Here is a 15,056-nt window from a genome sequence, read left to right as displayed (position 1 = left end):
AAGTATGCTGTGGGGTGGTGGCTGTAAGGGTGGGTCGTACTAGAAAGTTTACATTGCATACTATTAACGTTGAAGAGTGCCTCGGAAGTCCACACTTCAGGGAGCATCCTGGCGGAAGATGGTTCCAAACAACCGCCGTCTTCCTGCAGTCTCTTGATACGCTTCACGTTTGCAGTTTTACGTCAGTTTCTTTCAATACTTGTAGTAAGTACGGGGAGGGGTGTGAGGAAATTTTCGCAACGAAAACAATTCGTATTTCCTGTACGTACGACGTATAACTGCATCTGCTGCATAGGATGTTGCGCGAAGACGAATGTGCTCAAAGGTGGGGTGTGAGTGGATTAGATATTCAAGCGACATTTTGCTCGTGCATCTCGCGAATTGCAAACCGAAACTATCCTTTCATGTCACACGTTCATTATATTGTAGCTTGCAAACTTAAACTGCATTAGTTAAATCTGATGCTTTGAATCTTGTGATTAAACAAATTAATCGTACGTATAATATTTCAATCATTTAAAATCGCATTCGTTACAGTGATAGGTGAAAATTTTGATTTTGATCACTTTAATTTTTTGCAAATCACAAATTTAGATTTTGAAGTATTATACTGATTTAGATCACAAATTTTAATTTTGAAGTATTATACTGATTATGATATTATATTTTACTTTGTCTGCTATAAGTATAAACTTTATATATGTACGTAGTAACAATAGATGAAGTTTTGTGGTCATGCGAAGATTCGAACTCGAGATTTTGACTGATTTGAACTGAGAATCGAACTCTGAAAATGTTTTCATGATCTAGAAAAAATGTGTGTGTGTGTTAGTCTATTATGGGGATTTTTCGAACACCTTATCGAACGGAAACTTAGTGTCAGTTACTGAAATTCCTATCCTCCCCTTATACATATGTAGGTGTCCTCTTTTTTTGAATTTATAGTTTTTTGAAATCAAAAGATACATATAATATTATACACTCGCTTTGCTAAAAATCTAAAATTACCAAATGATATTTCTTTCAAAAAAAAATAAATGAAAAACACTATAATTTTATACGATGGCAAGAAAAGTCGATCTTGGTAAAGTCATTCAAGTTGGAGTCAGAGTTGAATCAAACAAAAAGCCGGAGTCCGAGTCGGTAAATTTTGATCTGACTCTTCACAGAGCCCTGATTCAAATAATTGATCATTCTTCACACAGCCCTGATTCAAATAATAAGAAAACTCAAAGCCTGGACTTTTCTTATTAAAGGATATTTTTTTACTAAAGGAAGCATTTGTTTTCACAGAATTATGAGAATTATTTGAAGTTGAAAACTATTTGAGTGAATCTGCTATTTCCATAGACGCTAGATTTTATAATGAGCAATTTTTCTCGGAAATTACAGAGCTTGTGTGTTCACGTTTCTTAGATTAAAGAACGCTCTGATTATATGTTTCTATTATGAATTAAAGTAAAAATATTTTTCCTTTAAATTCAGTAGGTACATACATATCAATCAGGCATTCAAATACAAATGGTACAAGAATTGAAAATCGATTATCGCGCAGTTGAAAAATTCAGAGTCGTTACACAGCCGAACTCAACCATCCATATAACGAGTCGCAAAAGGTATTAATGAGACCAATCCTAACGAATGGTAATAAAATGGATGTGGTTGGTTTTTGCGGCGATTTCGACTCCAATGGACGATCTTCAATATGCGTCAGACGGAGACATATAGTGAGGAGACCGGACGGGAAAAAGCGAGAGGAACAGCAGAGCGTGTAACGGGAAAAGAGGAGAGGCAAAGGAGGGAAAAAAATAGTCGCAAAAAACCCATTTCCCGGCTAACAGGTGAAGCTGTCGGTATTGCGATGCATTGCTCCGTGTAAAGTGGATTGATGGGAAAAGGTCGAGGGGGATGCTGGGGCCGGCTATGGGGTGGGTTGAGGCGGTAACGACACGGCTTGCGAGACAAAGTATCGGGGAGAGAACACGCCACCATTTTCGATAAAGGATGGCAACAGCCACCGAGGGATTTATTTGCCCACTTCGAAGGGCCGACGCGGATTCCGCGATGCTGGATAAATGGCGCCATTACCTGCCGCGATGGACACCTTGTCGCACCCCTCGGGTTAATCAAAAACATGGGACTTCTCCCCCCCCTCCCCATGGCCATGCCCTTAAATATACCTATGGTGCGTTTCATTTTGAACGATGGGTGTAACGAGACAAGTGTAGATCTTTATCAATAGCTTTTTTGTTCCCTTCGGCTCAATTGAGTTGACAGGTTCGATAGGAAGATACTGTCGTATGAAGTGTTACAAATTCATACACAATATATACGGTATCCGGCCAAAAGACCCCTGGGCATTAACCCCCCGTGCAAATAACCCCCGCCATGGATAAAAATTGTTTGAAAATAGTAAATAATTAATAATTAAAAATAAAGTAAAGTAATAAATAAGAATAAATTGAGTGAGGTAGAGCATTTTGAATTTCAATTTATATACAATATTTAATTTCAATTTATTGTTGTAAATAGATTAAATATCAATTTAAAAGACTTTTAGTCACCAGTTAGCGATTGCGTTATGTGGTATTGAAAGTAAATTTTAATAAAAGTATATATTATTATTATATTTTAAATATTTTTAGACTATCCATGATGGAATTCGTAAAATCGAGAAAAGGAAAAGAAAGTTGATTAAAATACAATTGATTTTAGAGTTTTGTATATTTTAAATTATTGATTACTGATTTTTTATTATTGATTATTGACTATTTATAAATAAGCCGATATATGTATTATTACTATCTGTATTTCTGAATCTGTATTTTTCTGGCTGAAATAAATTAGCATCGATACTGACTTTTTATTAAAGATACTGTCAATTTTTATCCTTGACGGGGGTTTGATGTCCAGGGGGTTTTTGACCGGGGGTATGTGTCCGGGGGGTATGTCTACAGGGGGCCCTAGAACCAATATATACATACATATGTATGCTAAATTCAAGGTTCAGGCGTTTTGTTGAAGTGAATGTGTTGCAAAATATAAGCTGTAGAATTCCATTGCTTGAATTTTTACTATTTATTATATTTTATATTAATCATTTTAGCATGTGTCATAACAGGTTGCGCCAAAGCGTCATCTATGTACGGTGAAACATATTCTATAATTATTCAATCAATCATGCACACACGTTTTACAAATTGCTCTAATGCAATGAGTGTACTATACAGATCATGCAATATTAATTATAAATATATAACCATATAATTTACATTAAACATGACATATATTGTCAATCTATGTACAGAAGCATTGTAAGCACTATACAAGGCAAATATGATCAACATCCACAGAGACATCTATGAAATTTTCAGAATTTATACAAATCAGCGAAAAATCGAGATGCTTAATAACTTGAATTTTGCGAGAGACATGACAGGAAAGTCAATTTATAGGAACCGTTTCAATGAAAATCAGATAACTTTGTAAACTTTGATAGTAAAAGATCGACTTGGAGTCACAAATATCCAAGTCAGACAAGCAGAATTAAAGATTATACTCAAAATAAATTAACAGTATCAAACCTGGTGACCTCTCGGTGCTTAGTATCAACACAACCACCGAGCCATGCTGCTGGCTAATAATGTACGTTCGACCAAGTGTCTATTCGGCCAATAGTCCGTCAACCGTATGAAATTGTCTCAAAATTTTAGCTCAATAAAAAGGACAGAAATACATTTTATGTTTTTTTCGTGTTAGAATTTTATGCACGTAGGTTGTGAAACTTGAATTTTCTTTTATAAGTACTACAGTGATCCTCAGTTTGCCGAAAATATGTTTTTTTTTTTAATAAAACGACTTTCAGTAAAACGCTTATAGGCCAATATTTTTTTTAAAAACATAAAAAATACACCTCGAAGCAAAATATTATTTGTTTACTTGAAAAGACATAAAAAGTTATTAATTTTTTTTTTACTTATTCCGCTTCCTTTGAAGAAAAAATAAAATATTTTATTTTTATCAAAAGACTTTTTATTTTTGACAAAAGAAAACATAAAAAAAATCAAAATCAAAACACATTCACCCATTCCAAATCTCATTCATGTGTATAGATAATTCATGTATGTATTCATATTCGTAAATGTAAATGCAGAATATTGTATAATATGTAAATTTCAAGGCTATGCAAATTTTGCAAAGATTTAAATTGAAGCCTGGAAATAGTTCCATAAACGACATCAACCACACAAGATAACAATCGAATCCAAATGAGAGTGAATATAACGAGTTGAATCTTGAATCATTCCATAATACAAACACATATGTACTATACACAACATACATACAATCTACAAGCGATAGGTAAATGTGTAGTTTTCATTCGCGCTAGTTTCGTCGAACATTATTCGAAATTCAATTTCACTACTTTAGAGAGTTTCCCTCGTGCGTTTGCTTACACCCCCATATACTTATATGTATGTATGTATATATGTATAATATCATACGAGCATACTTATACATGTATTCGTAGATGCGTAATACAATTAATGGGTGTATCAAACACTAGTTGCGGTATTTGAGCCGAGGGTTAAAACTTAATACGATATTGCAGAGAGAGCAAGCACATCTTCGCGCTAAACACGTCTGCGGTATTGACAAATTTGTTATATAGTTTCAAAAGTGCTTTCCGAGCGAAATTCGCCAAGTTGAGATGAAGGGAATATCGGGGCCGCGAGAACCGCTGATATGGCTGACAGCCTCCCGTCTCAACCGATCGACGTCTTACATATAAAACGTGGACCAGGGAATACAAACTATGTACTATGTATGTATATTATATGTACAATGAAGCAGTACAAAACTTCGAATAAGAGTTTCCGAGTTGTAAATTTTAGACATACATAATTACATCAAACCAGATAGGTACAAATTCTAAGCGAACAAACAAGTTTATATAACAGTCTATTGAAAAATACTTCTCATCGTATAAAATTGATTTTGATCTTTAAATGCTTTAATTGTTTATAAATTATATTCGTAATACATCTTAGGTCTATTCTACAAACATATATAGTAGTTACTAGAAGCAACTGACCCTGGGGTCTATCTATTTTTTATTATTATTATTAATGTTAATGTAAATAGCATAATAAGAAGAGAAAGCTCATAAACCTATATAAAATTATATATACGATTTTAAACTACCTAAGCACTACTTAAAGTGGACGATCTAAAACAAATTGTAAAGGTAATCTATATATGTTTATATCTGAAGGGAATATTCATATTTTTGTAATCAGTGATTACAATTACAATGATTATTAATCACCGAGGGTCTTAAATAGTGTATTAGTAGGGTTATTGGCAATTTTTTCATATATAGATTCCATCATTAAGAGGGCTGGACCCCAGCGCCTTGTCCATACAATCGTATTAGACTTTTCCCTTCCTCAATTATGGCACTAGATAAATTATTTTTTAATATACTATTTATATCCACCATAGGCATGTTTCTATTTATTTATTTTTTTTTGATTAATCAATAAATCAAAAATCAATTAATCAAAAAAATAAAAAATAGAAACATGCATATGGTGGATATCCATAGCATATTAAAAAACAATTTCTCTAGTGCCATAATTGAGGAACGGAGAAGTCTAATACATATGTTTGTATCTATTTAGTAAATCTATTTAGTTTTTATCAAATCTATAAAGGAAAGTAAATGTTGAATCCGTGTAAGATTTCAAATGTTTATTATTTCATTACTTTAATAATTTTTAATTTATTCTAGATGAAGGGTACACAATGAAGCATTTCTTTGAAAAATTTTCACATTCCCAAATACATATATTATATATATAAAATATAAATAATGTCATAATTACATATATGTATATTTCATTTTTGGAATACATATTTTATAGACTACATATGTATGTAAGTATTAAAAATTGTTAAATAATACCTTAAATGGATTGAGCTTACAAATACTGTTAAATTTTTAAATATTTTATTTAACATATCGAAATGGAAATAAACGAGATCTTATTTAGAATATCAACAAAGTAACATTCATCTTACAAATAAAGAAAAATCTTCACGTAATTGAGAAAAATCATCATAATTGATCCTTTTAGAATTATTATATAGACTTACATACATATATGCTTATTTTACATTAAAAAAAGACAAACAAAAGATTAAGACTTTCATCAAGAGACTTCTACAAATTGGAAAACCAACAAAGTATGTAAATTAAATATGAGCCGTTATATTTGATAGTGCCAAAAGTGCACTTTTCATTTCGATAAATATTTCACAAAAAATTAAATGTATTGTTTTACGTGTAACAATATTTTAAATTACTGGTGACCTGTAATACGGTTATTTTGCTTTTCCGATATTCTGGACATATCGAATTAAAATAAGTGATAGAAATTTGTCAATTAAGTCAAACAGAAATAATGTTTTAGAAATGAAAATTGGACTTTTGCCATTTTCAAATATTTATTTATTTATTTATTTTATTTTAAACAGACCATTGTGGCATAAAATATAATGGCTCATATTTTTGAAAATGATATAATAAATATAATATAATAAACTTAATCTTTCAATTGAAAGACGGAAGAAATTCATACCATTTTATTTGCTTTTATGAATGGTCATTGTCATTAAGACTAATTTTAAAGACTGTAGATGAAATATGTGAAAATTGGATATGAGCTGATTTGTTTAATCTTTTTTTATGAAATATATATCTTTGCCTACAAATTTATAACAAAATATGTACGTTATATATCAAGGATGTGAGATAAAAAAAATCTGTAGTGTAACTTTATACATTGCGTATATGTCAATCTGGATGAGTATCCCTGGTGGCGAGGGATCCCGTTCGATGAGGTTGAATCCCAATAAATTTGCATCACCTTTATAGATACTCTTACCCCAGTTACCCGCAGTTCTGCCACCCTTCACCCCCTCCCTGTATTCCATCCCTTCGTTCTCTCACAGCCGTTTTTTATCAACTTTTCCCCCCTAGTTGAAAAACGTAGGGAAGGGTTCGCAGGTTCAATCGATTTGGAGGTAATTCATTATTTATGGAACGCGTACCTGTTTCCTTTATACGAGAGTTTTTTTTTTCGCGGTGTGTATTATTCTTTTTATGGACCGAAACTAGGCACAACGGGACACTAAATAATAATGAGGGTGTATTTTTCCTTCGCGATGCAACCGACGCTTTCTACACTTATTTTACACCTAATATGAAGATTGGAGGGTAAACATGTTTTGTTTACTTAAAAAAATCATCTTTACATCATTGAATGCTCTGCCTGTTTTTTTTTTATATATTTAACTATAACAACTTTATTTATTCCAATGTAAGATTTCATATACCATGTAAGCCTCTGTACAAAAGTAAACATTTGAAATAGAAAATCGGATTTTATTTACCCTGCATCAGGCCATGTATTGTGGTATCAATAGTGAAATGCTACACTGTGCATTTATGTGCATATATAGATAAATCTATAGTCATACAGTTACATATATTTAAATGAAAATCGTATCATAGTATGAAGAATGTAATAATGTTTCGCTTATTCGTCGGGTTACGAACGTCACAAAGAAAGACGCCATGATCAATCCCGTCAGTCTCCTGATTATATTGTGCCCGTATAAAGTCTTAAAAAGAATTTGGAATGCTTCATTTAATAAGAGCCAATCCCCTTTGACTGCGTCGTTTTAGTATACCGATGCGCACGTATCATATTCCTTTGCGAAATATTAGATAATATTTTATTATACGAGAACTAGCTCGCATATATGCTATGAACTTTTACACAAACACATTTGACGATCGCTAGATAAATTTGGTGTTATTAATACGTGCACATTTTGCACATATATTGGGTAGAATTATGAGTTACGTGAATGTACGTAGGGGGAGGTAGATTTGTTATAAGAGGAGTTGCATCGTGAAAGTCGAGCCAAAGATTTCATTAGGGTAATACTATATCATCCTGTTGCACGTATAAGACTTCTTATGGGGCTGCTTTAATTTTTGTCGGGATATTATTTGCCGAGAGAGAGAGATACGGGGAGAGAGCGCTGGAAACGGAGAACTAGATTATTCGAAAGACGAAAAAAAACAGAAAAGGGAATGCTATAAGGGGAGAGGAAGGAAGGGAAGAGGAGGGAGAGAGGTCGAACGATCCGAGAGAATACTTCGTTAACGGGAAACATGAATACTTATGAGCTTCATTTTATCAGCAAGCCGCAATCAAAAATGTTTCAATCGTCAATTTCGTTTGAAAAACGCCGAAAAAGAATCAATTTATCGACAATTGTGCCGACACGATGGCATCTGTTCGATTTTCGATCAAATGTCCCATTTCAATTTATGCGCTTTTGCGTTATAATAAAATACGAACGAAAAGCGAAATGGTTTCTCATTGTACTGTTGTATTTAAAATTGTCAATACATTTCTCTTTAAATGATGTACAATACATATGTCATACAAAAAATTCTTTAGTTAGTATCAAATACTACACAAACACACGCATATTCCAGTTGGATTTCCACAGTGGTCCCTCGCATCGTTACGTATCAAGAAAAACAGTTTTTCTTGATACGTAACGTTTACTGCTGTATAATATTAATAGATCGTGTCGGCTACTGCTGTCACATATACGTCACGTATGTACATATATTGCGGAATATATGAATGTGTACATTTATAATGTACTAAATAATATTTTTCGTATTGTTCACGTGCAGTTGCTGGCTTGAAGTGTACTGGTATAAACGAACCTTTAATTGGATAAACTGACAAACTCTCATAGATAGGGATTGCAATTTACCGTCAAATTTCATAAACCGGTAAACGATTTATCCTACAACTATCATACTGGCATTTTTTACTAACCTCTCATACAGTTCACATGGTTTTCGTGTAAGTGGTAATTTTTTATATCTCTTACCTCTTATCCGATCGTTTTTATTTATGTATTTTACATACATACATATACTATAAACCAGGAAGGCCTAACAGGAAAGCTCCAATGCGCCTAATAGAATCTACTGGAATATTATTTATGGCATGCAGTTTTTTCAAGTTAGTATGAATGGGTGTATTATAATTTATTTTTAGGGATTTATTTTGTATTATTTGGAGCTTGAAAAGGTTAGTATTCGAGGCATTATTCCATACAGGTGATGCATAGATTCATAATGGTAATATGAGCGCGCGATATAATTTTATTTTATTTTGAGTTGATAAAGAACTATGGCGATTAAATATTGGGTATATTGAGGATATTCCCCGCATCGCCTTGCATTTCGCTGTCTCAATGTGAGGTGACCAAATATTTTATTACTGATTGCCATTTCAGACTTTCTCCAGAGGCCATTTCAGACTTTCTTTCTGCCATTTTTTTCAGATCTGAACTTGGCTTATGTTTCAAGACTTATCAACCGCTAGTAACATACGTAATCATTAACCCTCCCTCACCGAAGTGCGGTATGCAAGTGCCCCAATTTTTACGTATTTCGTAATAACTGTGGTTTTCAAAGCTATGCACCCTATATTTCTTGTATTCCTAGAATGGACTACAAGAAATTTATTTTATTAAATTTTGTATGATTTAGAAAAGGGGTACATCGCAAAAAAAATACATTTACGTACATATACATTTCTACGTTGCGAAGTATGATTTAAAGGCGGTAGCGATAGATCATGTTTTTGACTGTTCGCTTGTATATTCTTGTTGATCGATGAATCAATGCGAGAGAAAGAGACAGCTATATTTTCGTAAGGTATTGTTTTCATCGCTTTTGGCGCGTGGCTATTGAGTCATGCAGTCGCCTGTTGGCCTTACCAATGTGCGTTTGCATGTTGGTGCTTGTTGTTATTTTTTAATACAAAAATACTCAAAAAAATGCTATCGGACTAAAACTTTTTTTATGTTGATGTATAAAATGATTAATAATATATATACTGAACCCATTTGTATTGATAAAAGCTGTATTTTGATTAAAAAATACTGGGGTCTTACTCGACCCTGGTTTGGGACACTCGTTCGATCTCGACGCTCCGTCCTTCAAAGGCTAAGCTATACTATTGGGTATATGCACTTGAATAATTGCGAACCAACAGCCATATCAACAATAATGAGCAGAGTAACTTATAAAAATATATTTGATAATCTGTTTAAACTAATCTCGTCGTACAGTAGCCAGTAGCAAAAGGTTGAAAGCGCGTGCATATAACATACGTACACAAGCCCATACAAATAAGCGTGCCTGTAATGTCATACAGCGGTCGGTCGAACGTCTCTAGGATTATCTTTTTCACGTCGTCTGCATAATCAGGCAGTCGTGTTGTACAGGCACGACACAATATCTGTGTGACGACACCGTGTACAGGCATTATGTCATATATCTTTGTGGGGAGCTTTATCTGCGAGTCCCAATCAAAGAGCGTCCCACCCACCCGGCCCACCCGTGCCGAAACTCAAACAAAAGAAGCCGAAGCATCCAGATCCCCTCTGAGCCTAATATGATCTGGCCCCTTTTTCATACTCGACTGGATATCCTCGAGCTAGGGGCGCACTCGGAAGTCTGCAGGCCCCGCAAAATAAGACTACTCGCTGATCTCGAGACGACGACTCCTCGTTCTGATGACACTTGTTAAGCCCCATTAAGATTTGATCCGAACGTCCTTTTGCACGCTTAATTAAGACACGTCTGTATTTGGCAAAAAAGAGCCCCTCACTGATGCTCGCCGCCGGCCAATCGAAGTATGTATGTATATCCAATTGGATAATATTATCGTACCAAATTTATGAAAAAATTCCGTCAAGAGCTCGAGATTTGGCGCTCATAATAAAACAGATCTTTGAAGTATACATAGATTTTAATTCGCAACCTTTCTATTTATAGCGAGGTTTTTAAAAATAATTCGACGAGAATTGTTAATAGATTTTTGTATATCTTTACTCGTGTATTTTTCTTTAAGAAATAACGCGTTCAAGAAAAATGTCGGATAAAATAAAGAGTGAAAAAAGAAAAAGTTATAGGCGTCAGTAACCTAAAATGTTTTGTGAAATTTTAATTGTTTAAACGCCTATAACTTTATCTTTTTCACACTATATCTCATAAAATTATAGGCCCTCATTATTATACATCTGAAAAACTATCTGGAAAAAAACACCACTCTGTGTCTGCATTCTAAGTTAAAAATGTTGATGGTGTTTAGAAAGGGTATGTCCAATGACAAATAGATATCCATATATGTAGAGTTCATGTTTTAAATTTCACACGTTCGTGGAATTAAGTACATAGAATTGTTTGATAGCAAGATCTTTTAAATTAAATTAGACCATACACATATCTGTATTCACATCCAAATATTTTTTAATAGTGTTTTTTTACTTGGAATAAAGTGAAGCTTTAAAGATTTAAATCGGTATTTTCAAGTGTGAAAAATTTGAGCTTGTTTTAGTCGCCGCTCTGTTACAAATGATACAGCTAATAAAAAAATCCGCGATTGGTGAGAGATTACCGTAATGTAATGTAAATTCTATTCGCAATTGATCCTGCCACGTTTGAAATAGAAATCCATATTTATAGACAAGTTTTTCGGGCGGGTTTTATGAGATTGCTTTTCCTTTCCGTTCGGGAAAAATACGCGCCTTTGTGACGCTCCTCCATCGTGCGTAATGGAGAAGTTGAAACTTTGAGACTCCGCTGATCTAAATAAATCTGAAATAAAGGTTCTTCCTTTTGCCGTTCCGTGTGCGAATCCTCGCTCCTGCGACACCTCATGCACCCAATGGTGGTATCCCCAGAAGACAGGGGGGGGCTGGGTTGAGGGAGAGACCGAACAAAGGGGTCCCATGCCGCTGATAAAACTTTCAAAAACTATTTAGTGGAGGCTTTATGGGAAATTCCTTCCTGCGATACGAGCTAGCCGTACGTAAACAAAAAGAAAATCCTCCGTTCAATATCCGATTGTTTGCTCGCAGGTTTAAATTCTGTATGTTCATATACGGTTCGTTACAAAACTTTCTTTTCCCAGAGCGTCTAAAAGCGAAAACAAAGGGTCATTTAATTGATTAAAAACATAAAGTTTCAATATTTACATAAAAAGTTTGTGTAAACGCTACATTTTGAGATATATACGTACATTTGTATGTACGTACATATGTACCAGTGATGTAGAATCAGAGTCATATTTATTTATTATTTATTTTTTACAAATTTTGCCATAGTGACTTTACAGATTAGCTCCAGGTCGTCACAATGGCTAATTTATTACAAGAAATTGAAAACTCTTAATTAATGAGACATGTAAATACTTACATTCGATAAACAACCACGACTTTGGTGAGAAATCTGACGAAACCTGAGATATAACAATAAATCAAGTTGTGCAACAGAAAATTGGGAAGGAAAAGCCAATTTTACAGGAACCGTTTCAATGAAAATCAGAAAAATTGGCAAATTCTAATAAAAAACGATCGACCTCAACAAACCAAGGTCTGACCGGCAACGAAATTCTTAGTGAGAATCGAACCCGTGACATCAAGCACGAAAGAATTCAATACTCACCACTAGACCACGCTGCTGATACTAGCTTTAGTACTAGCTTAACCCGGCATGCAATACCCGTTCCCGTTTCCGTTCTCGTTGAGTTCCCGTTCCCGTTCCCGTTCCTGTTCCCGTTCTCGTTCCCGATCCCGTTCCCATTTTTCAGAAAAATGCAGGCCGCGAAAACATTTGAAATTATTCAATTGTTTGTCTATTTTACCCTAACAACGCAGGTCGCGATATTTGAACATTGATTGACAAAACATTTGAAATTATTGCGTTGCAATGCCACTCAATCCCGTTTTTCCCGTTTTTCGTTCCCGTTTTTGGGCGACTTAAACATTATACCGAAAAACGGGAGTTATCTCTCAATATAATAAGCAAATATCCTTGATATGAAGCTAGACGAATTCAATCATAAACGAAATCATTAAAAACTACATCGAAATCATATGTCAGATCAACGTGATGACAGCTGCTATTCAAACGCGCATTTCTACGCAACTCATAGGTAATAACGATCAAACAATTACTCTTTTCACACTACCTCATATAAAATTTGTATTCATATAAGCTTTCACACTATCTCCTGTTGTTTTCAAATACGTACGTACATTTTATAAGAATGCAATTTGCTTTATCATATACATATGTACGTGTATATAGAGCTAGTTTCATTAGTTAGAATAAGCTTATATTCTACAAAGGTATTTTTTAAATTTCCACAAATTAAACAAAATGGAGAAGTATGGTTCGATTTAAGTATTTGAGCATAGTATTATAGATGGTAGTTTAACCCTTTGGCTGCTACGAGGTTTTTCAATGTCCAAGCGAAAAATGCTAACATTTGTAATTATTTTGAAAAAAAATAAATATAATATTTTTTTTACATACTTACTTCGCCGAACACTCGTAATTTTTATAATACTTTATATACATTTTTAAGAAGCAGTCGTGAACTCGTGCTCTCTCTTTCTGTCTTGCTTTTACATGCGTGCGTGCGAAAGAGATACCTATATACACTAAATAAGTTTTGACGATTGTTTTCCGAGGCTTTATTCTTTTCAATAATCTATTTTTAGATATCGATGTATCCTTACAACATGCGATATATTCGAAACAGGTAGCGGTCTCTCTCTCTTTCTTTCTTGGTTTTAATTGTGTACGTATGAGCGAGACACACAAGGATGCGAAGTTTCTAATAATCAAATAATTTTTCAACATGTATCATAAACATTTTGTATGCATTTCAGTTGCATTTGATTGATTGCATGAATTCGTGACATCTCGTGACCTATATAATTGAAAGCGGATTTCTATTGTTTTTTGCCATTTATTTTAACTCTGCAAAATGATATCGGACAGTGAAAGTGATGAAAGCGAAATAATAGCTCCTCGCCGAGGAACTCGACAAATCAGCAGCTCTACTGATTCTGAAAATGAATTTATCGATAATAATCAATTCCCAAGTAATAACTCCTTATATGACATTGACAACGAACCCGAAATTTACTTTGATGATGAACCCGAAATTGAAGAGCTTTTATTTAAAAAATTGATAAATATTTATAAAGCTTGATTGAAAAATAAATATAAATACGTATATAAAAAAAATGTTTCGTGCCACTGATGCGCTGGTGGCTCAAAGAAAGTATTGAAATACGACAATTAATGACGTCAACAACGATCGTCGTAGCAATCTTCGCCGATTTCAAAACAACGATTTATCGTTGTTGTAGCAGTCAAAGGGTTAAAAAAATATTAGCTTCAACTGTGAAAAATATCGACGCGATCGAAATTTAAGCGAATTCACCCATGAGTGCAAATATTAATTTTATCCAAAGTTAAATATCGAACGCGTGCGGCTTTTTGTATTTCGTTATCCAATTTTCTCTCGCGCCAGAGTATATTGGACGGTGAAAACGATGTTTTCTTAAGCAACAGACTTTCCCAGCCGTACAGGCCAAAGAAGAGAGAGAGAGAGGGTAGCGTAAAACCAACATGTAGATGGATAATTCAATATGAAGAGACGAGTCTAGGCGAGGTGAACTACACGCTCACAATGGACGAACAACCGACCGAAATCAATTTAAATAGTTTCTGTGTGCACACTTTTTGTGGAGTTCTGAAAAAGAATTTTTCCAGCGACGAGGACGAAAATGCGAAAGGTTCAGTTTGACTGACGGACACAACAATAGCACCTAATAATAAAGTTGTTATCTCGCTATTCTATCACGGAAAAAATATTACAAATTACACTATTATTACATTGTAAAAAATGTACAAATTTTACGACTATTGTCTATATACATTTGAACAATTCAATAACAATGTCCGTTAAATTTTGACAGATTAACGGACGGCTGCTTTAAATGCAATTCTCATCTTCTCGAATGATAGATTGCACATCAGATGACGGGTAACCTTTCGATGTGCACAGATGCAATTATTAAAATGG

At 34.0% G+C, this 15,056-nt stretch overlaps 1 protein-coding gene across 6 annotated transcripts in view; it reads right to left on the bottom strand.

The window, feature by feature from the left end:
* Positions 1-15,056, bottom strand: part of bru3 (CUGBP Elav-like family member bruno 3) — a 725,332-nt gene that overhangs the window by 382,718 nt on the left and 327,558 nt on the right. The window lies entirely within an intron of this gene.

Source organism: Arctopsyche grandis, chromosome 10 (assembly GCF_051622035.1).
Source record: "Arctopsyche grandis isolate Sample6627 chromosome 10, ASM5162203v2, whole genome shotgun sequence".
Classification (NCBI taxonomy): Eukaryota; Metazoa; Arthropoda; class Insecta; order Trichoptera; family Hydropsychidae; genus Arctopsyche; species Arctopsyche grandis.
Note: the sequence above shows the minus strand (reverse complement) of the source record. Positions and strands in the feature narration are given on the sequence as shown.